The sequence below is a fragment of the Delphinus delphis genome, chromosome 6 (genome assembly GCF_949987515.2).
Source record: "Delphinus delphis chromosome 6, mDelDel1.2, whole genome shotgun sequence".
NCBI lineage: Eukaryota > Metazoa > Chordata > Mammalia > Artiodactyla > Delphinidae > Delphinus > Delphinus delphis.
In genome coordinates, this window is record NC_082688.1 from 50,074,843 (window position 1) to 50,098,673 (window position 23,831).

Consider the following 23,831-nt stretch of genomic DNA (forward strand, 5'->3'; position numbering starts at 1 on the left):
ACAATTTACTTCATCTTTAAGAACTGCTACGTTTATAGACCGTGTAAAAAAAATTTCAAAATCATGAAATTAAAATATCTGAATGTAAAAATGGGCTCTAGACACACCCATTACTTCATCTTCTTGACTGCTAGACCAGGAATTTTCTTAGAGTATTATTTCCATGAATTTCATTACTGACTATTTTAATTCAGTCTGGGAAGGCCATATCTGCCAGGAAGAAACAAGTTCTCATTTGCTGAGATGACACAAATTGGGAATCAGCTCAGATGGAACTTGAAATGGAATTTAACTTTAGCCATAAAAAGGTAGTGTGCTTAGAAAATGAATATGATAAATGAGATAAAGTGGATAAATTGCTTTGGGGAGCAATGTTATTTAAAATGCTGATAAGAACTAAACAAATAAATGGGAGGCTAACTACACAAAAAGAAAAGCAAAGAAAGAAACAAGTTCTCAGCGAAGAACTCAACATCTATTACCCTTATGACAGGGATGACACTTTCTTCCATCTAGGCCCCAGAAACACACAAAGCATCTTCTGGTCTCCGCTGCTTACCCGGGGTGCTGCCAAAGGTTCACGTGTCTTCTGCTCTCAGGTAGAAGTTCTCTTTTGTTAAGTGGGGTGATACCAACTGCTGCTTCCAGAATAGCCATATATTTCTTGTACCTCATGTTGTCTCTTTCAGTACAAGGTCAAGTAAATTTTGGGCACTGTTCCGCTGAAGCAGATGAAGTAATCTTTGCAATACCAGAAGCTGCTCTGCTTTTAGATGCTCAGCATACCCCCAGGCAGAGCTATTACACTCCACTGTAGGGGGTAAGGCATGGGGGAGAGGCCATGGCCAAACCACGAATAAATAAAGAAACTTCCCTGCAACGTCAGTATTATATAAGGCTAGAGAATTTTGAATAAAGCACTAATGAAAATGATTTGCAGGATGACGGTGGTTTTAAACACGGCAATCTAACGTACAATCCCCAATTAATCCACACATAAATCCTTGAAGCCACTAATCCTTCAAGTACTAACGGCACAGGATGTGATTTATCTCAAGGTCTAGTAATAAAATAGTAATTGGTCCAAAATGCCTGCATGCCTCTGGGTGAACTAAAATCAGAAGCAGATCTGCTCCTTCTATAAATACCTCTCTCAAGGCTGCTCTTGACACTGAAAAAGGAGTTCCAGTTGTCATTTATGGCAATGCATTTCTAAATGCTATAAACTTTTTGCTTGAGTCAACTGCAAAGCAAAGATTAATTAATAGAGAAACAATTCTGTTTTTTTTTTAAATATCTTTTTAAATACCTCTAAAACCCAACAGAGGTGAGCTCTGCTAGCATGGAAATAATAACTATTTGGAGATATTCAGAATCAAACCCCTCTCCCTTTTTTATAAATGTCTCCTCTCAGCTGTAAGGACTTTTCTTACCCTCTTTTCATGGGGTAAAGGTGGATGGTCCATCATATGGCCCACCTAATGGGTCAGAGTCCACATGACCCAGCCTGGGTAGACCAGCCCTCCCTGGGCTGAAAATAAGACATTCAGAGAGAAATGCCCTCTCTCCACTGGAGTTGGTAACCAGGGCTGATAGGAGGTTAGGGCTGCTAGCAATCATGTTGCCCACCAGGTGGAAAGGGCTCTCCACTAGCTGCTGAGAAACAGTACCAGGGGAAATGTGATGACATCATTTGAGTTTCTCGATCCAGCTATGCCTAAGATAACTGTCATCCTAGGAGATCCTAGGTACACTTTTATTAAGATAATAAATTGATTTTTGTGAAATTTAGTTTTAGTTGAGTTTTTGTCACTCTGAAAGGGTTCTGATTTATACGCCTCCCTGACCACTTCTTCAAGCTATTTTCTCTTCTTCTCTTTTTACTGCAATATGAGTTGTAGTGCTCCTTGTCTAAACAAACTCATATACAGAAGGGAAGTAAAATCAAAGAGAGTCGTCCTGTAATACTTCTGACTAACCTAGATATTCACAGTGAATAAGTGTCGCAAACCCTTCCACATCCCCCCAAATCTTGAACTCTTCTTCCACAGTCTCTCTCTTTCCTTAACAGCAAGTTTCTTTTTTCTTTTTCTTTTTCTTTTTTAACTTAAGGGACCTAAATCAGTGGTCTCCAAAGTAGGGTGCATATACCAACAATCTTTGGGGTGTGGGAAGAAAATATTAAACCATCTATTTCTTTTTTGTCTCTTCTCTATTAAAATTTTAGTTTAAGCATTTATGTTATTAAATATTTGTAATGTTTACTTTAGGGACTAATACAGCTAAGTCCCCTACATATGAACGAGTTCCGTTCCAAGAGCGCATTTGTAAGTCCAATTTCTTCATGAGTCCAGCAGAGTTAGCCTAGGTACCCAACTAACATAATCGGCTATATAGTACTGTACTGTAATAGGTTTATAATACTTTTCACACAACTAATACATAAAAAACAAACAAAAAATAAAGAAAACATTTTTAATCTTACAGTACAGTACCTTGAAAAGTACAGTAGTACAGTACAACAGCTGGCATACAGGGGCTGGCATCAAGTGAACAGGCAAGAAGAGTTACTGACAGGAGGAGGGAGAGGAGGTGGGAGATGGTAGAGCTGAGGGATCGTCAGCGATAGGAGACGGAGGGCGAGCTGCATGTGACAATGTACGCTAGACATGGGAACGAACTTACCTGACTGGGCATGGGAATGAACATTCGCATCTTTGAAAGTTCACAATGTGAAGGTTCATATGTAGGGAACTTACTGTATATTTTAAATTACATAAAAGTATATCTTTTTTTTTTTGGCTGCGCCTCGAGGTATGCAGGATCTTAGTTCCCAAAGTATATAATTTATAAAGTAATATACTCATATATATTATAGAGTATGCTTAAAAATCTGATGGGGTGTGTGTGTGTGAGCAAAAAAAAGTTTCAAGGTCGGTAACTTAACACTTCAACTGCTCTCTAAGCCTCAATTTCCCTCTTTATTGGAGGCCTGAACAGATGAACAACAAGTTATCTTCCAAAACCAGCAACAGACTAAAAGCCCCCGCTTCACTTGGCCCGATTATATAATTACAGTCGGCCCTCCACATTTGAGGATTACTATCCACAGATAAAACCAACGTTGGGGGGGAGGATTCCAGAAAGTTTCAAAAAGCAAAACTTGAGTTCGCCTAGCTCTGGCAACTGTTTATTTACATAGTACTCACAACTAGTTACATAGCAACTACATTGTATTTACAGCTATTTATGTAGCATTTACACTATATTAGATATTATAAGTAATTTAGAGATGATTTAAAGTATACAGGAGAATGTGTGTAGGTTGTAAGCAAATACTATGCCATTTTATATAAGGGACTTGAGCATCTCTGGGTTTTGGTATCCTTGGGGGTCCTGGAATGAATCTCCCATGGATACTGTAATATAATCTGACCACAAGTAAGTGGTGAAAACAAGGGACAAACCATTTGATCTTGGAATATTCCATTTCCATAGCATTCGTGATACTACTCCCACTGGTTGTTCTACAAACAATTAGTACCAGTTAGTCACAGGAATTCTTTTATAGGCTGAACTTGGTTGGCTACAGCTGCCACTGCCAGAAAAAGCTCCAATACAGCCCTCATTTAATCATACAGGACGATGTAATTATACTTATACAACAGTCTTTGTTCTAACAAATTGTATTTCTAATGACGTGTGATAAAAATGACTACACAACCCTCTCAAACAAGAAATGAAGTCTGAGTTACCAACAACAAAAATCAAGCTCAACTTGTTATCCGTTGGAAGCTGTCTTACTACAGTGAAAGTGACAATACTTTATAAAAGGTATATATTAGAGTTTCATTTTCTGTAGGAATTTCTGATGCATTTAACGTAATAACTCTTACAAAGTGATTCTTATCTATGATGATGTCACACAAGATTAAAATTGGGTCTTTCACTGGGAAAAAAGTTCTGCTTTAGCAAGTAATTAGAAAGAATTTGCTTTTCTTCCACAAATAAGATTGTTCGGTTTTCTAATTTATTTATTCATTTTTAAAAACTGTCATCTTTGTATGAACTCCCTCATAATAGTACATGAGGATCATAATACAGAGAAAAATTAATCTAACCAAAACACTCCATCCAGATATGTAATTATAAGGCTATTTTCTTTGTAATTCTATAACATCTTCGGAAATATTCATTTACTTGGTTAATTCCAATTTCTAGAGTTCTAGAAATTCTTTATAACTACAACTATCTGATTTAAAAATCACTTATTTATTTTTAAAAAATTGTTAAATATACATGATCCAAAAAACTTTGAAGTCAGGATGCTCAAGTTCTCTTTCTGAATAATCAAAATTGAATATAAAAATTCACAGATAAGACTGACCTTCTCTTTGAACTGATTATTTCTACTTATTTCTGTGGGAGGAAAACAGTGGACATCCTTCTTCACGGGGTATTCTAACTGTTCCTGTGTTTAGAAGTATAAAAATGGAAATGAACTAATGTCCCAAACAGGCTGTTATACAGGGTGTGGTCTGCTTTTCAGAGCGCTGAAAAAAGCCTTAACTAAAAGTACAAGAGTCGGGGAAACAGTCCTTTTTTTTTTTTTTTTTAACTCCACTGCACATAAGATAAATTATATGACTTTAGGCATAATTTCATCCCCACACCCTGTCCCCAGTAGCTTCATATAGAATATATCTTTACATGTTTGCTACTCAGATGAGCCACTAGAACACTGTAAGAAAAACAGACTACGTGGTGTGAGAGAATTACAAAGAGTTCAAGATTAGTTGCGGATCTCCTAGATTTAACACCCCCCCATTTCTCCCCCCCACCCCCGCCAACCCCCGGTCATCTCATACTAGTTTTCTCTCTTCATCGCCAGTCTCAAAATGCACTCACTACTGGGTTTATACTATTACCTTCAACTGGATGTCACCAAATCTGTCCTTTCAACCCTGTCCTCCCATCCAACCCAATATCTACCTGAAGGAACCCACTGCCCAGCCCCCAGCAGCAGTTGCTTCTTGCCTTTTCCTGGCTCTGCTGGCATGAGATCTTGAAGCCATCCTCACCCATCCCTGGGGTGCCCAGTCATACCAAACCCGTGACACAGGGAAAGAGAGCTGAGTTTAAATGGGAAGACTTGATTTGAATCCCACCTCTGCTGTTTAACACCATGTGACCTTGAACAAGTTACTTGACCCTTCTGAACCTATTTCTTTATCTGTAAAGCTGCAAGAAGACCACACTGCAGAGGTGGCTTTAAATAATAAATGAGATGATGTATTTATAGTCAGTGGATATCCTCTCCCTCCCTTCCTTCCATCTCTCCCATCTGTCCTTCTTTTTCCATTCCTAATACCTCTGTAAGAAACCTTCCTTACTCCTCATTTCTTTGCAGGCAAGCACAAGGAGTACTTACAAACTTCTGACCCTCCCCTGCAGCTACAGAAAAGCCCAAGGATGAGTGATTTTGTGGGGAAAATAGGGAGACTGACTGAAGGGTACAGGAACCTAGGGGCTGAAGTGAATGATGGAAACCATCAAAAAGAGAAAGTAGGGTCTCTGGGCCTGCTACAGGGAGCAGAGGAAAGGGGCCCAGCTCAGGTGGTACTCACCAACTGGGGAAGTTCTCCCTTACCATATTTCACAAATTTTTAATCTCTGCTACTGAATAATTAAAAGCCAAAATTAAAATCACTTGACTGTACCTCCCAAATAACTTGAATACATAGTAATTCTATAAGTACCCTCATTCCTAAGAAATAAAAAACTTTCAACTCCTTATGTGAGGGAAATTCACTCCTTATTACTGTTGGTAGAAACTGTGTTCATGTTACATTTCTACTCTGAACGTAGAGCTGTAGGATTCTGGCAGGTCTCTCGCCTGGGAGCAGATGAGCAGTGGCATTGCACAGAATTTAGAACACTGACAGGACCTGGTTTAAGTCACAAAGGGCTTGGCCATTCATTGGGTTAGGGGATATCAGTCACCTCTGCTCTGCAACTTTGGAAAAGGGACAGAGTCTCTGGAACTTGGTAGGGACTACACAAGGTGTGAAGTGTTGAGATCCAGCAGTCTGTGGCCAGTGGCTAGAGAGAAGTAGTTCACATAATCCCACATCCCACCTGCTGACACCCACCCCCAACCTCCTTAGCATGAACTGTGGCACGACACTGCCCAGGACTGAAGTCCAGCTCTACCACTAACTAGCTGTGTGACCTTGGACAAGTCACTTAATGTTTCTTTGCCTCAATTTCATCATCTGTAAAGTGGGGCTAATAATAACACTGACCTCATAGGGCTGTTTTAAAAACTAAATCAGGCGCACACACTTCAGGTTGCAAAATAAATGAGTCATGGGTATGAAATGTACAGTATGGGGAATATAGTTAATAACTGTGTAATATCTTTGTATGGTGACATCTCATAATTAGACATATTGTGGTGTTCAGTTTGAAATGTACAGAAATACCAAATCACTATGTTGTATACCAGGAGCTAGCATAGCACTGTAGGTCAGTTATACTTCAGAAACAAACAAACAAACAAACTCATAGGAAAAGAAATCAGATATGTGGTTACCAGAGGTGGGGGTAGAGGGAAGGGGAAATGGATGAAGGTGGTCAAAAGGTCAAACTTCCAGTTATAAGACAAATAAGTACTAGGGATGTAATGTACAACATGATAAATATAATTAACACTGCTGTATGTTACATATGAAAGTCATTAAGAGAGTATATTCTAAAAGCACTCATCACAAAAGATTTTTTTTCTATTTCTTTAATTTTGTATCTATATGAAATGACAGATGTTCATTAAACTTGTAATAATCATTTCATGATGTATGTAAGTCAAATCATTATGCTGTATACATTAAACTTATACAGTGCTGTACGTCAATTATACCTCAATAAAACTGGAGGGGAAAAAAAAGAAATAAACAGGGAAAATTAAAAAAAAAACTAAATCAGTTTTTACTTGTAAAGCACTTGGCACATGTAATGTCCAGCATAAAATATATGTCATGTGTGTGTGTTATTTTCTTTTACTTGCTAGTTACGTCTTCATTTTTTCCAGAAAGCTCTTCTTGGTTGAACCACCTAGACCTGGCTAGGTTACTTCTGCTCTCTCTCAAATACTTTCTGTTTAATCTCTCAACAGTGGAACCACAGGGCTTCCCTGGTGGTGCAGTGGTTACGAATCCGCCTGCCAATGCAGGAGACGTGGGTTCGAGCCCTGGTCCAGGAAGATCTCACACGCTGCCGCAGAGCAACTAAGCCCGTGCACCACAACTACTGAGGCTGAGCTCTAGAGCCTGCAAGCCACAACTACTGAAGCCCGCACGCCTAGAGCCCATGCTCTGCAGCCACCGCAGTGAGAAGCCCACGCACCACAATGAAGAGTAACCCCCGCTCGCTGCAACTAGAGAAAGCCCGTGCGCAGCAACGAAGACCCAACACAGCCAACAATAAATTAATTAATTAATTTAAAAAAAAGAAATAACAGTAGAACCACAATGAATTTAAATTATGTGTTTAGGCATGTGCAGAGGATAGCATGGGTCCTCTGGGCCATGGAAGGAGAAGATTAATTAAAGGTTAAGAAGGAGTCTGGGGCAGTGTTGGTGGGTTTAGCTTCCACCCCAATCCACCTCAGCGGTGGTCTGCCTGGGTGTCAGACACAGGTTTGGTTCCAGGCAGAGCCTGTTTAGTGATCACAGTGTTGTGGCCAAGCTGGCCACAGAGCCTCAGCGCAGGGCCCCCCTGGAGGAGCCTCATTCTGCCCCAAAGCTGTACTTTTGGCAAACCCAGGAGACACTTCAGAGTTCAAGGCAGAAGAACCTGATGATGTGAACCCCTGTCTTGCTCTCCTGGGACATCAGTGGGAGATGGTGGAGTGTGCATGACAGCTGCTTGTGTTAAAAACCAAGCTGTCTTGGTTCCAGGCAGAATTTCTTATTCTGACTGTATTAGTTTGCGAGGGCTGATGTAACAAAGTACTACAGACTGGTGCCATAAATAACAGAAATCTATTATCTCACAGTTCTGGAGGCTGGAAGTCCAAGATCAAAGTTCTGAGGCCCATGAGGCAGGGCTCTCTACTTGGCTTATAGATGGCCACCTTCTCCCTATGTCTTTACATCATCTTCACTCTGTACGTGTCGGTGTCCAAATTTCCTCTTCTTATAAGGACACAAGTGATACTAGATTAGGGCCCACCCTAATGAATTCAGTTTTACTTGATTACTTCTGTTAAGACCTTATCTCCAAATAAGGTCACATTCTGAAGTACTGGGGTTAGGACTTCAACATGTGAATTTGGGTGGTGGGGGGATACAATTCAATCCATAATGCTACCTAAACTTGGAAAAAAAAAAAAAAAGGAAAGTCCTCATCAACTGAGATGAAAAAGATAAAAGCCCAGAAGAAGCTAGTTGCCTGGACACGTCCAGCCTGTGATTTGGTCCAGCCTATGTGCTTTATAGCAAATCAACTGGGAAAAGAAAATGCATCACGTTCAAGATGAGCCAATGTCTGATGCTGTGAGAAGGATCTGTTCTCTGGAAGCTGAATCCAATAAAATAAAAGAGGAAGAAGTTAAATCCCATCTAAAACTATTATGAGCAACTGAGAAAGACTTGGGATCTCCAGACGGCACTCTAGGGCTTGTGTGGGGAGTTAGATCAAGTGTCTGGTGGGACTGACGACTGAAGATCAGCTTCCCCTCACAGACACAGAAAACAAACTTATGGTTACCAAAGGGGAAGTGGGAGTGGGGGGAGGAGAGGGATAAATTAGGAGTTTGGGATTAACATATTTACACTACTATAAAGTATATAAAATAGATAAAAAACAAGGACCTACTGTATAGCACAGGGAACTATACTCAGTATCTTATAATAATCTATAATGGAAAAGAATCTTTAAAAGTATATATACATACATACATGTATATATAAATAACACAGCATTGTAAATCAACTATATCTCAATAAATTTTTTTAAAAAAATTACCTTCTCTTGGAGAAGAGAATGGGGTAATAAATTGGAATCAGGGGATGGCAATAATGTTGATGACCAGGCATGAAGATCCAGGAGGAAACTGACTAATGTTCCAAAACCAAGCATGCATCTCACCACCCAAGATGGAGAGAAAAATCAATTTACACCAATGTTGCAGAAGAAGAGAACAGAAAAGCAGACTTAACAGGTCATCTTAGTGATGTCAGATTGAACAAGCCTCGAGTGAAAGTGCAGCCCCAAACCTTCAGGAGAGAGGAAATGAGATGATATGACTCCTTCACAAGAAAGAAATACAGCCTGTTGGGATATTGCCTGTTGAGGCAGAGCCAGAGGAGGAAAGGTCTGAAGCAAATAACAGGCTGAGCTGTGACGGTGAGTAGCTGGAGACCTGGAAGAAAAGCTACAGTGACCCCGTGTTCTTCTCAAGCCAAATTCTATTCCTTCAAAAGGAGCTTATGATAATTGGAGGAGTGTGGGAGGCTAGACAAAACCCCCTCCTCTCAAGACAGAAGGGTGCAGACTTGAGACAAAAAAATAACCGTAAGAGCAATGAAACTTGAACCACAGCAATTCAGGGAGAAGGCAATATTATTGACTCCCTTTTACAAAGAGAAAACTAAGGCTTAGAGTTGAGAAACCTGCCCTAGATCACACGGCTCCTACGTGGCAGAGCCGATATTCAAGCCCAGGTCTGACCCTTTCCTACTCTGTTCTAGTGCCTTCTTGAGTGGACCTCCACGCAGCTGAGGATTCAGACAGAACATCTGCTTCCTGATCCCTAGAAGAAGTGCTGCTTCCTCTGAGACAGAAGGATATCTCACCCCTACCCTCTAACCGCCTCTTGACTGCAGGCTTTCCTCTTCCCTCACCTCCTCTTTCCCAAATCCGCTATTTCCAGTGGATCCGAATGTGGAGTTTGTGGCAAGAAGACATCCTCTTCCTTCTCGTTCTCCAGGAAGCTCTGCCTCTCCACAACCATCACCAAGCTGGCTTCCCACCTAGGGGTCACTGTCCTTCTCCTCCTCATGGGCTGGGCTTTCCCCCGGACACCCCCATCCAGACAATAAAAGTGAGTTAGTTACCTCCTGGGTTTACTGAGCTTCCACATATACACGAGCTTCCCTAATAGTCAAGATCCTGAAACACCACAAGGTTTTTAAAGTCATTTTGTTTTAAATTTTCCTGTAAAATATTTCTAAATTACCTATATTTATTTTTAGTTAAAAAAACTTTTTCGTATCAGTGGTTCTACTTTTTCTCAAATTGTATCTTGATAGTGTTATAAATTTTAGGATATGTGTTACCATCATTTAATTATTATCAGTACTTTAGAAACTCTAGTAAAAATAGTCAGTTTTAATTTGATGAGTCAGCCCACTATTCCCTAAACAATATATATATAATTTTGTGAGCACTTCAGCCACCAGATACATCTGAAATAGCAAAACACTTGCCTCTGTCAATGGTGCTATGTACTACAGTTACAAAAGAAAGGTGAAACAAAGCTCCTTGTTGGCCTCAATATATTTCAGTTGTCTTCAAAAATCACAGCTCTGTCTCTCTCAGCATTCTATGATGGCCTAGAAGGTAGATATGATGTCATACTCAACCTTGTATCTGCAGCATCTCTCCTCTCTCAGGAATCAGCGTATGATAAATACCCAATAATATTAGGGTTTACTTCCTAAGAGGCATCAGCGTATGACAGATACCCAATAATATTAGGGTTTACTTCCTAAGAGGCATCAGCGTATGACAGATACCCAATAATATTAGGGTTTACTTCCTAAGAGGCAATAGGGTGTAATGGTTAAAACCCTGCTCTCTAGAACCAGACTGCCTGGGTTTGAATCCCAGCTTCACATTTAATTAGCTGTGTGACCTGGTCAAGCCTCTATACCTCTCCAGGGCCTCAGTTTCCTCATCTGTATATAGGGGATAAAAATGGCACCTACCTATTAAAGTTGTGTGAAAGTTAAATTGAATAAGTATATGCAAAACACTTAGGGCCTTAACCATCTGAGGTGCTATCTAAGTGCTAGCTATGATTATTATTTACTCAGCAAATATTTATTGGCCCAGGTTATTATGGACTAAATGTTTGTGTTCTCCCAAAATGCATCAATCGAAGCCCTAACCCCTAGCATGACGGTAATCGGAGGTGGGGTGTTGGGAGGTAAATTAGGTTTAGGTTATGTCATGAAGGTAGGATCCTCATGATGGGATAAGCGCCCTCATAAGAAGATGGAGAGAGATGGCTCTCTCTCCACACGCATGCACTTAAGAAAGGCCATGGGAGCACACAGTGAGAAGGTTGCCTTTTTCAAGCTAGGAAGACAACCCTCACCCAGAACCGGACCATGCTGGCACCCCGATCTCAGACTTCCAGCCGCCAGAAATGTGAGAAACAAATGTCGTTTAAGCCCCCCAGGCTGCAGTAATTTGTTATGGAAGCCTGAGCAGAATAAGGCTGGGGATCCAGCCCACAGGTTGTTCAGCTCACCGGGAGCCGCTTCCTCAATCAACCCTGTGTTCCTCAACCCCAGTTTTCCATGCTCCCAAGTGGACCACTTCAACCTTCCAAGTGTCCACTTAGATCTCCTGCCCTTTGGCAGCTGAGGTGCTGGTATCCTTTGATCCACCTCTCCATCCCCAACGGGAGGACTCTTGGCTCTCCTGGGGCGGCTCCCTGCTGAGCAGTCCTTCCAGCCTCCAACGCCACCCACGCTCCAGAAGATATCCAGAAGATAACCTCACACTGCCCAGGGCATCAACATTTGGACCGCCCCTTTCTCTCTGTTCCCGCTCCCCTTGCACCTGCTGCTGGGCCAGACTCTGTTTCCCTTGTGTCGCTTCTCTCATTATACCTGTGTACTATCTATCTCCCCCACTAGACTGTAAGCTCTGCTCTGAAGGCAGATACCTATTTGGCTGACATTGCATCCATCTCCTGTTGGGTTTTCTAAGTCCAACCCGATACTCCATTCATTCATTCACTCCTGGGACAACCACTGAACTGCTCCCTATCCAACACTCTCATGGATGTTGTACCTACGAAAAATACGAAACTGTCCCTGCCCTCCAGAGCCATCCAGTCGAATGGAGCAACAAGTAACTGCAACCCAGCACACTGCAGTAGGGAGGCGAGTGACCATGGAACAGGGGTGGGACAAAGGAAAGAGGGGATAATCCTGCCCAAGGGGCTTGGCTTGGGAAACTCTTCACAGAAAATGTACTTGAGTTAGGTCTTAATAATATGAGTAGGCATTCCTGAGGCGGACAAAAGCAGCTGAGGCACCCCAGGCAGAGGAAAAAATATCCCCAAGAGTCAGAAAAGCAAAATAGCGAAGAATGTTCTCAGATCGGTTAGTAGGATGAGCTGGCAGGAAGGAAGCCTGAGGTGCACCTGTGAACTCAGGGCTAGAGATGCCTTCTGACCTTAGGCTCTGCACACAGCAGGTATGGCAGATGCCACCCCCTCCTGCTAACACACCCTTCCCCTTGCCTAGATGTGGCTGAACCATTACATAGTGAACACGTCCTCTGTGCCAGCCACCGAGATAAGGGCTCCCCACAGGCATTACCTTGTTTAATTCTCACAAGGACCTTAAGAGGTGGGTGGAAATTCTCCCTGTTTTCAGATGAAGAAACTCAGGCACCAAATGCCCAGGTTAACTTTCCCGGGGCCACACTGGTAAGAAGTAGTGGAGGTGGGATTCCTACCCAGGTTGGTCTGATGACAAAATTCATACTTTCTGACACCCACTAAGCCTGGGTAGGTGCCCTGGGGCCCTTGGTATGTCCCCATCATAATGAAATGGAATTGCCTCTTTACTGATTTGTCTCCTTCTAGGATCCCATGACAGCAGAGACTTTGCTCTGTTGACCACTGTAGCCCTAGCAGCTGCCACAGGGCCTGGCAGAGTATGGCATCAATGGGGCATGCTGAGAATGAATGAACACATGAATGAACAGGGCTTTGAACTCTTTGCCAATGTGCCCTCTCACCCTTCTCTGTCCCTGAAGTGAAGGAGTCCCTATTACCCTCCTAAAGCCAAGATCTAAGTGCAAAACCCAAGTTCACTTCTACCCTCTGCCGCTTTGGTCAAAGGGAGAAAAACTCCTACAGAACCAGCCTCTGAAGCTGCATGGACGGACCCCTCCTCCAAGTGCAAGGGCTTCTGCCACCGTCCTTGCTTTCCATCCTCGTCCCCATCTGAGCACAAAAGCCTTAACATCCTTTGAGAGGCCTGCTTCCAAGACTGGCCCTTGAACGTGTCAGGGAACGTGGGTCTGAGGCATCTCCCACCGTTCTCAGGACTGATTAAAGTTGTCCACTGTCCCTAAACTCTGTACACAAATAATGCAGTTTAGGCTAAACATCTGCTTTCCTTCTGGGCATCTGAACTTTTGGTACATGCTCTGCAGAGGATGCCAACAATAGTAAGTCCCCAGAAAAAATACCCTGGGTACTGAATCTTTAATGAACTTCCCTGGCTGGCAACATTTCACACATGTGGTCTATCGGAATTAAGCATGTCCCGCGTAGCTCTACTGGGAGAAGATACTTGGAAGCTTGCGCCCGGTGGTCTCAGATTGTGATCGTGTACTTTTGCCTTCACTGTAATAATCACAGAGGTGGCTATGACTATATGCTAAGCCTGTGAGTCTTCCTAGTGAATCACTGAAACTGGAGGTGACCTTAAGTATCCCGAGATACAATCTCTCCCAGAAGCAGGACTGAGAAATACCTCCTGTCCAGTTCTGACCATTACCAGAGGAATTGCACACCCTGGGCCCACAGGCATGTAAAATTGTGCAACTCGCTGAGTGGGACAGAGGACACAAAGGTGAGTCTAAAGTAGGCGGTGGTTACTCAGCTCCTGAGCTCAGCAGCAAGTCACAGGCAGAGCTGGGCAGGGATAACACCCACTGATGCTAAGCCCTCTCCCTCTGCTGACAGCAAGTGCCCCCAGATGGTAACACAGAACACTGCGGGGCAGGTTTTGGCCTTGTTCCAAAGCCCAAGAGAAGTGCTTTATATCCTCAGGTACAATGAGGATTCCTTTCAGAAAAATATGAAATAAAATTAGGAGATGTTTGTCTCACGTCTGTGAAACTGCAGGGAGGGTGGGACACAGCTCAGCTTCACAGGACCCAATAGCAGTGGGCCGCCGCCCTTCCTGGATTTCTTTTCTGTAGCAAACCTTCTGACCTTCACAGCATTGACTGTCAGCACCCACCCTCAGAATAGGCTTATGCCAAGTTATGCTAAGGAGACTAGACACCTGGTAGCACAGATTTTTTAAGCCATTAAGCAGAGCAGGCAAAGGTGTGAAAGGAAGAAAACTAAAACTCGATGGCCACTACCTGCACAAAGGACTCCTGCTCTGGCTTACAAAGCTCCTTGGGTTCTAGGTTGACTATGATTCATGGTAACAGGCAAGAGGGAGAGGGCCAGTCACGACTCCAGGACTGTGGCCTAAGGACGCCTTATCTTATGAAGGCAAGTCCACACTTGGCCCTGTCCCCAAGCAGCCTATCCCACTACCTGGTAATGCTGGCCTTCCTAGAAGTGGTGAAGAGGCGTGTCCTCAGTCCCCTGTTTACATGGAGGCGTGTCCTGAAGAGGCGTGTCCTCAGTCCCCTGTTTACAGTGGGGGGCCTCACTGGCCTTTGTCTCCTCAGAATTCTCTCCCCACCTCTCCCCCATCTCAGAGGCTTCTCTTCCAGCCACCCCTCCCCACAGAATCCCTATGTCCCAGTTCCCAGCCCAGCCTGGGTCATATCTACTTCCTCAGCTCTACTAAGCTCCTGTACACACGGGATCCGTGAGCTCACCTGTAGCCTTGTCCCCTCCCTCACTCTTGCTCTGGTCCTACCCTTCCAAATGCCTCCAATCCACTGGTTCTCTAAGTGAGGCCCCCAGACCAGCAGCATCAGCATCACCTGGGTACTTGCTAGAGATGCAGATTCTCTGGCCCCCACCCCAGACTGACTGACTCAGAAACCAAACTCAGGGGGTCAGTAATGTGGGTCTTAACAAACTTCTAGGTGATTCAGACACAGCCCAATGTGTTAGGACCACTGAACCACACACTTTCATTTGCTTATTCTAAGGCTGTCTTAATTTTCAAATGGAAGTGATTTTCGTTTTCTAAATCCAGATGATTTCCCTGTTTCTCTTACTGCTCCCTACAGCTGCCAGTAATACAAGATCCAAACAGCACAACCCAAGTTCAATAGAGTGGGCCTCTAAAAATGCTAATAGGTATTTTAAAAATTCAGGATTGATTTGTAACTGTAGAACATGAAAATGGTTCTCCATACGGCTATAGAGAAAAAAACACTGCCATGCAGCTTGGGAAAGAACAAAAATGTACAAACTCACATCAAAATGTCCATCAGCCTACCCTCCTGTTGGGGGTACTTGAAAATAAAATCAAGAGTACCCTAATAGGGCTTCCCTGGTGGCGCAGTGTTGACAGTCCGCCTGCCAATGCAGGGGACATGGGTTTGTGCCCCGGTCCGGGAGGATCCCACATGCCGCGGAGCGGCTGGGCCCGTGAGCCATGGCCGCTGAGCCTGCGCGTCCGGAGCCTGTGCTCCGCAATGGGAGAGGCAACAACAGTGAGAGGCTCGCGTACCGCAAAAAAAAAAAAAAAAAAGAGAGTACCCTAATAAAAGATATCAACAATTTATTAATATGATTTGTAAAGTATATTCTTACATATTTTAATAAGTAGAATGGACAGATGTTAACCAACAAAATATCAAACGATATTTTCGTTCAAGTGTTTAAAATATCCACCATCGGGACTTCCCTGGTGGTCAGGTGGCTAAGACTCTGTGCTCCCAATGCAGGGGACCCAGGTTCGATCCCTGGTCAGGGAACTAGGTCCCACATGCCGCAACTAAGTGTTCACATGCCACAACTAAAAGATCCCGCACGGAGCAATGAAGATCCCGCGTGCCGCAACTAAGACCCTGTGCAGTCAAACAAACAAATAAATAATAAAATGTCCACCATCAGCATAAGCATATTTTTTGGTGTATTAACATTTGAGAGGTGCACGGTTTTTTGGTGCGCATTAAATCAGCATATAGAAGAAAAGTCCCTGCCTACTTACTCCCCTTCGCCTCCAAGAATCTATGTATTAATTCTTCACTCAAACCCTTTGGAACATCAGGTACTACATGTACTAGGCCCCAAGGCAAATAAAAAGATGAGCCAAAACCAAAATAAATTTTAAAAGAGCAAAGGGCTCAATTTACATTTTTAGTATTTTTCTAAACCATTGAAACTAGGGAATTTATTCAAAATTGATTTTCCTCTTCCTCTATCTAGTGCTCCCCTAGAAGAGGATTTATAAAAAGGTCAGGAAAGAATGGCTTAATAAATAAGCTCATGAAAAAATGTTTAACATCATAAGGCATCAGAGGAGTGTGAATTAAAATTACTTCACGGGCTTCCCTGGTGGTGCAGTGGTTGAGAGTCCACCTGCCGATGCAGGGGACACGGGTTCGTGCCCCGGTCCGGGAAGATCCCACATGCCACGGAGTGGTTGGGCCCGTGAGCCATGGCCGCCGAGCCTGCGTGTCCGGAGCCTGTGCTCCGCAACGGGGGAGGCCACAGCAGTGAGAGGCCCACATAACGCAAAAAAAACCCACACACACAAAAAACTACTTCACACCAACTAGGGTGGCTAAAATAAAAAAGACTGATTTGGATGTGTAGAAATTGAAACTCTCACACATTGCTGATGAGATAGTAAACTGGTGCACCTACTCTGGAAAAGTCTGGCAGTTCCTGAAAATGTTAAATATAGAGTTAGATATGTTTTTCACTTGTAGGTATGTACCCCAAAGACATGAAAAAATATGCCCACATAAAAACATGAATGTTCACAGCAGTATTATTCATAATAGGCAAAAAGTAGAAACAACCCAAATGTCAATCAACAGATGAACGGATAAACAAAATGTGATAAACACAATGGAACATTATTTGGCAATAAAAAGAAGAAAACTCTGATACATGCTGCAATGTAGATAAACCTTGAAAACATTATGCTAAATGAAAGAAGCCAGAAATATAGGACTACATATTGTATAATTCCATTTATATCAAATGTCCAGAATAGGCAAATCTATAGCCAGAAAGTAGATTAGTGGTTGCTTAAGGTGGGGGAAGCAGGGGATTAGAAGGTGCCAGCTAAGGGGTGGAAGGGCTTCACGAAGGGGTGGTGTTCTTTTTAGGGCAACACAAAGGTCCTGAAATTGATTCTGGTGATGGTTGCACAACTCTGTGAATATACTCAAAATCAATGAATTGCACACTTTATAGGTGAATCGTATGCCACGTGAATTACATCTCAATAAGACTGTTTTTTAAAGAATGACCTAGAAGCTAGAAGAGAATTACAAACAAACTCAGTTAAGTAAAATGTGTGAGGTACCTCAGATGTGTGGCTTCTTCTGTCTCCTTTGCGTTGTAAATTTCTCCCAAATGAAGGTAAGACATTTTTATTATCATTTTACAGTTTACAAGCATTTTTATAAAAAAGGTCTTTCTGAGTCCTTACTATAATCTTAGGGGGAGATAATTATTTCCCTAATTTTACATTTAGGAACACGGTGGCTCCAAGTTTATGAGGTTTATTCCCGCTCAGTCAGCTGGTCAGGGTAAGTATCAGTTCTTTTGCACCTGAATTCTGTGCCCTTTCTTCCACACTGTGTAGCATCTTAGGGTGCCTCGTAAATACCATCAGGTTGATATGCAGAGATGGTACTGCTGACCGGTCTCAGTAAGGAGAATGCCCAATGCTTTTTCCGGGAGCTGGACTAGCTATGCTAATGCTACATTCAAGCCACGTATAGTCTAATTGATCACTCATGAGAGGTCTTGTGGTACCATGGAAAGAACACTTTGCTGTCGACTCCTTTGCTCTTTTGGAATTTATTTCAGTTTGGGCTCATTTTTTATTTGCTTCAAAGCCTAGAGCAGCTAGTACCTGATGTTCCAAAAGATTTGAATGAAGAATTAATGAGGACTTCCCTGGTGGCGCAGTGGTTAAGAATCCGCATGCCAATGCAGGTGACACAGGTTCAATCCCTGGTCTGGGAAGATTCCCACATGCTGCGGGGCAATTAAGCCTATGTACCACAACTACTGAGCCTGCACTCTAGAGCCCGCAAGCCACAACTACTGAGCCCACGTGCCACAACTACTGAAGTCTGCGTGCCTAGAGCCTGGGGCTCCACAACAAGAGAAGCCACAATGAGAAGCCAGCGCACCGCAATGAAGAGTAGACCCCACTCACCGTATCTAGAGAAAGCCCGCGCACAACACTGAGGACCCAACACAGCCATAAATAAATAAATTAATTAATTAAAAAAAAAGAATTAATGAATACATAGTTTCTTGGAGGTGAAAGGGAGTTAGTAGGCAGGGATTTATTATTCTACATGGAAGGACCATGGAAAAGACCATATTCTACAGTAGGAAGGCCCAGGTTGGCTTCAGTCTTCTCATCTGTAATATTATAAAAAAAGAAACACCTCTCTCAAAGTCATTGTAAAGATTTATTGAGAATATATATGAAAATGCCCGATTCAAAATGGGCACTCGACAAAAGTTCATTGATGCTGGATCAAATAGTCTAATACCTTGATACCTTAGGGAGACCAGTGGGTTTTTCTGGACATTCAGGATTCTGAACCTCAGATCTCAAGAATGAAGACCAACATCAAAAAGTGTTTATTCAATTTGCCAAACTGAAACAATGACTACCTAATTTTAAGGAAGAATTCATCATTAATTTTATTTCATGTTTAATATAAAATTGTGTTCTCTTGTACTTTCAGATTAATTTCTCAATATCTTAGTTTGCATGTGTGTGTGTGACTCCCAAACCTAATTATATATCGGAATCACCCAAGGTGTTATTAAAACCTACAGATTCCAATGCACGGAGTCTCACTCAGAGAAGGTCTGGAGTAGTTGGAGAGGTTCCATTTTTACTAAACTCCCCAAGTGATTCTCCAGGCATCACTGAATTACTGATAAATCCATTCACCAAACACTTTCTAGGAATGTTTTCTCCTGTGTGGACTACAAAATAGCATTTGTTCACCAAATAAAACACTGAACTATATTGCTATTTCGAAGAGAACACAGTGGAGGAGGGGAAACATTTTCTCTTTGCCTTACCATAATTAAAAAAAAAATAATAACATTCTGAAATTTTGTGAATGCAAGAATCTCGTGAAAAAGGAGAATTTTCTGCCAAATCTTGCCTATCTGAATTATCTTCATTCATCATTTCAAAGGGACTTTTCAATCAAAGGGAGCTCTAAGTTCCTTCCTACAAGGTGACAGCCTCATTCTGATGAAAGTCATAAGACAAGAAAAGTCAAGGGTCTTAGAGAAAAAAGAATTTGGGAAGAATTTTAAGGATCTGCCACTATTCAGCTACTTATTAAATCTTCCCAATATCTCTGATCACTTATGTATTCTGAACCACATTCTTGATATATAACAATGCCTTTGTTAGATCATGAATGAAACCATTTTCATTAGCTTGCCAATTCACATTTCTGTTCTCACTGAAAAGCATGTCCTCAAACCACAACCTGGATAATTTTGAGCAGATGCAAGCAGATTACTTTCAGTATTACAAAGCTTTCTATAAATTAGGAGTTTGGGATTAACAGATACACACTACTATCTACAAAATAAATAAACAACAAAGACCTACTGTATGGCACAGTGAACTGTATTCAACGTCTTGTAATAACCTATAATGGGAAAGAATCTTAAGGATATACATATGTGTGTAAGTGAATCACTTTGCTGTACACCTGAAATTAATGCATTGTAAATCAACTATACTTCAATTGAAACAACAACAACAAAGCTTTTCTAAATTATACAGTTTTACAACCAGAAATAATGTTCTTGGACCATTAGACTCACTTAACATTAAAGCAGTAACAAAATAGATTGGGGTCTTTTAGAAAATTATTTCAAATCTTTCTTCCTCCTATATATACGTCAGCAACAACACTTTTTCTTAAGCTTTCTTTCAACTACTTTCAACAATGAGTTTGGATCAGTATTAAAAAACAAAAACAAAATGCTAAACTCAATGTAAACACGACCCCTAAAATAAAGCCAGTTAAAAGAAGCACAGAGATTTTACCAGTCATCTGCACCTAGTTAATTAGTGCAGATTGAGCCCTGGGTAGTTCCATTCCTTTCCAGCCAGACCAAAGAGGAAGCCCTCATAGTTTCAGGTTGTCTCCATTAAAAGAAAGCACATGCACTTTAAGAATCTGGAGTTAAAATGCCAAGTCCACCAGGACAGTGACCCAGGAATTTCCAAACGTTTATTAATATTCTGAGAAGATGATTTTAGTTTTACTTTACATTCCTGTTCAACCTTTTCTGTACCCTACAGAAAATGTCATTAACAGTATCCGGAAACTCAGGGGCTGGGAAGAGCGGGGAATAGGGTATTCTTTAATGGGTACAGAGTTTCTGTTTGGGACGATGAAAAAGTTCTGGAAAAGGATAGTGGTGATGGTTGCACAACATTGTGACTGTACTTAACGCCACTGAATTGTACTCTTAAAAATGGTGGTTAGGGGGCTTCCCTAGTGGCGCAGTGGTTGCGAGTCTGCCTGCCGATGCAGGGGACACAGGTTCCTGCCCTGGTCTGGGAAGATCCCACATGCTGCGGAGCGGCTGGGCCCGTGAGCCATGGCCACTGAGCCTGCGTGTCCGGAGCCTGTGCTCCGCAACGGGAGAGGCCACAACAGTGAGAGGCCCGCGTACCACAAAAAAAAAAAAAAAAAAAAAAAATGGTGGTTAAGACTCTGCGCTTTTATTACTGAGGGCCTGGGTTCAATCCCTGGTGGGGGAAATAAGATCCCACAAGACGCCTAGAGGGGCAGAAAAAAAATGGTTAAAATGACAAATTTTATGTTGTGTGTATTTTATCACAATAATAACGATGAAAGAATCAAAGTACCTAGAAACAAAAAACCCAAAGGCTTAAGGAGCCTGGCACCTGGGGTGGAGGTGCTGTGAACCAAAAAGCTGTAGTGTGTTTGTCCTGGTCTGGCAAAACGAAGGTTCAAATGTAGGACTGGGTGGACATGTAGGGAAATGTAAATCACTTCTTCAAACTGGACAAAAAACTTCACCCCAACATAACCCTCTGCCAGTCTCAAGCCTTAATATGCAAAGGGTCCCCTGGGGACCTTGATTGAGCAGTTCTGGGTAGGTCTGAAGTCCTGTATTTTTAAAAATTATTATTATTATTTTTTGCGGTACGCAGGCCTCTCACTGTTTTGGCCTCTCCCGTTGCGGAGCACATGCTCCGGACGCGCAGGCTGAGCGGCCATGGCTCATGGGCCCAGCCGCTCCGCGGCATGTGGGATCTTCCCGGACCGGGGCACGAACCCGTGTCCCCTGCATTGGCAGGCGTGAAGTCCTGTATTTTTAACAGGCCCTCAGGTGATATCGCTGTTGCTGGACCTTGAACCTCACTCAAAGCCGCAAGGCCCCAGCGCGTTTGACGTAAAGACAGTCACCCTATCAATCTAACCCTTTAGAACCACGGTTCCCTCACCGGGAAACGTGGAGGGTTGATCATGTGTTTCAGAAGAATTGGCTAAGGACTTAACTTACCTCCCAACCACAGTTTGTAAAAGTGCGCTGAGAAACTTGGATAGAAGGCCTGACTGAATGGAGCCTTCTAAGAGAACCCACTCACCCCGGGACTAGCAAGCCGCCGCAGCTGATAAGGATAATTGACAGCGGCAGTTTCGCAGAAAGCCCTCAAGCCGACTTCAAAACAGTCTTGAAAACACCCTTCTCAACCTCGAAGAATGCCTGGAATTCAGTGGCCTTTATCCAACATAAAGATGTCCAACTCAGTTTTGACTGAGTTCCCTATAGAAGAACCTCACAATGTAGCCCTTGAAGACTGACAACACCCAGCATGTTGAGAAGCTCGGCCCCTTCCTTACAAATGGGTCAGAAAGTGCAAAAAAAAAAAAAAAATTCCCTCAAACTCTGCCGAGCTGGGAGCACAGATCTCGGCTCCCGGGCTGCGTGGGCTGACAAGCATCTCCGAGGTTCTCAGGTGTGCGCACTTTCCAGGCTCCGCGGCTGAGACTCCGCCGGCAGCCCAGGCGGCGCCCACCTGCTCTCAACTACCCAGCGCCCCCCTCGGCCCGCGTAAATCCAAGCCACCAGATCCTGCCTCCTCCAGATACTGCAAACGCTGACTGCGCCGACAGAAACTCAGAGGCCCTTTGAATCTGGTTCAAGAGAAGCTCAACAGAAAGTGAAACAGCTCCCATCCCTTGGGGGAGAAGGCTCCAGGCCAGGTAGGAAAAAGAAGGTGGCTCCCAGTCACCTGTAGCTGCCCCAGCTGCGCGCCCAAACCCACTTCCAGAATGGTCCCTAAGATGGGGAGGCAAAAGTCAGTTAAGCATCCCCAGAAAGGGAAAATAATCAATGCCCAATAAAGTCCAGCCCGAATCCACAGGGGCATGGGGTGACAGAGCATTTACTCACGCTGGCCCCCACCTCCGCCCCCATGAAGGACCAGGGGTCAAGCGCCCCGCCGCAGCCCGCAAAGCCCTCCCCCGCCAGAGTCGGGACCGGAGGGAGATATCCCGGGCGCTGCTGGAGCGTGGAGGCTGCGCCTGGGGCGGCTTTTCTCCGGCCTCGCGGAGGGCAGCGCCGGGACGCCTGCGGGCGCTCAGTGGCCAGCGAGGGACCGGGAGGAGGGTACTCGCCTGGAGGCGGGTGGCGGCCGCAGTCGGCGGAGTCGGGGGCAGGGCGAAGGCGGCTCTGACGGGCGCCTGGGAGCCTCCGACGCGGCGCCGGCTGCTGGGCCGGTGTTCTCTGCGCTCCCCGCGCGCGTCGCCGGCGGCGCCTCGCGGAGCCGGAGTGCTGGAGGCGGCCCAGCGAATGGGCGGGCGCGAGTGGCCTCGGCCGCTGCTCCTGTGTATTATTGTGACTCAAGCTATTTCCTGTTTGGAGGTTTGGGAGAAAGAAAAAAAAAAAATCCAGGGTGGGGGCAGGGGGATCGGGGCGGCGGTGAGCCAGAGAGCGGCGGCTTGGAGGAGACGAGGGTGGGCAGCAGCTGTCACCTGATTATTTCGAGCCCCCGAGGGTGCCTAGCGCGCGAGCCGGAGGAGAAATGTAGTTTATTGCAGTGCTACTTTGGGGTACTGGGAAGGACAGAGGGTGGCTCACACACGCCACCCAGCGTTGGGGTAGGGGCTGCGGCCGCAGGGACCGCTTGGTCACTCCAGCCCGCGCGCCCACTCCCCTGCCTCTTTCCTTCTCTGTAAAACTGCCGGTGAGCTTTCTTCCCCCCGAAGGGCAAGCGGAATTCGCTGTGCTGCCTTCTTTCTTCATGACCTGGTCGGCTTTTCGATCCCTTCCAGGGGTGTGAGCAACGAAGGGGTGAGCGTCGTTCCCCTTTCAAAAACTACGGGAGGATCGTTGTGGACCGTGTGGGTGTTTGACTGGTGGTATTGGCGGGGGGGTGGGGGGGTGGGTGAGATGGGAAGGCAGGTTAATTATTTTGGTGGAAAGTTAACTTATATGATCAGCTTCCGTTCCCCTCCTCCACCAACCTCACCCTTAGCCGGATCACAGGGTCTGAGGCCCCAATCCGGAAATACCGGTTCCTCCCGCTGGGACAATAGGTGAGGGCGGGAGCGTTAACCCGAGGGCTGGCTTAGTCACCACGGGAATCTCTGCTCCG

General features: G+C 44.0%; 1 protein-coding gene across 2 annotated transcripts in view; it reads right to left on the reverse strand.

Moving 5' to 3' along the window:
- TJP2 (tight junction protein 2) overlaps nt 1–23,068 on the reverse strand; it is a 134,154-nt gene extending 111,086 nt beyond the window's left edge. For both annotated transcript variants that reach the window (XM_060014647.2, XM_069540768.1), the window contains exon 1: nt 22,852–23,068. The gene's annotated coding sequence lies outside the window, so the exon portion shown is untranslated. The remainder of the gene's footprint in view (nt 1–22,851) is intronic.
- Between the last annotated feature and the right edge of the window lie 763 nt (nt 23,069–23,831).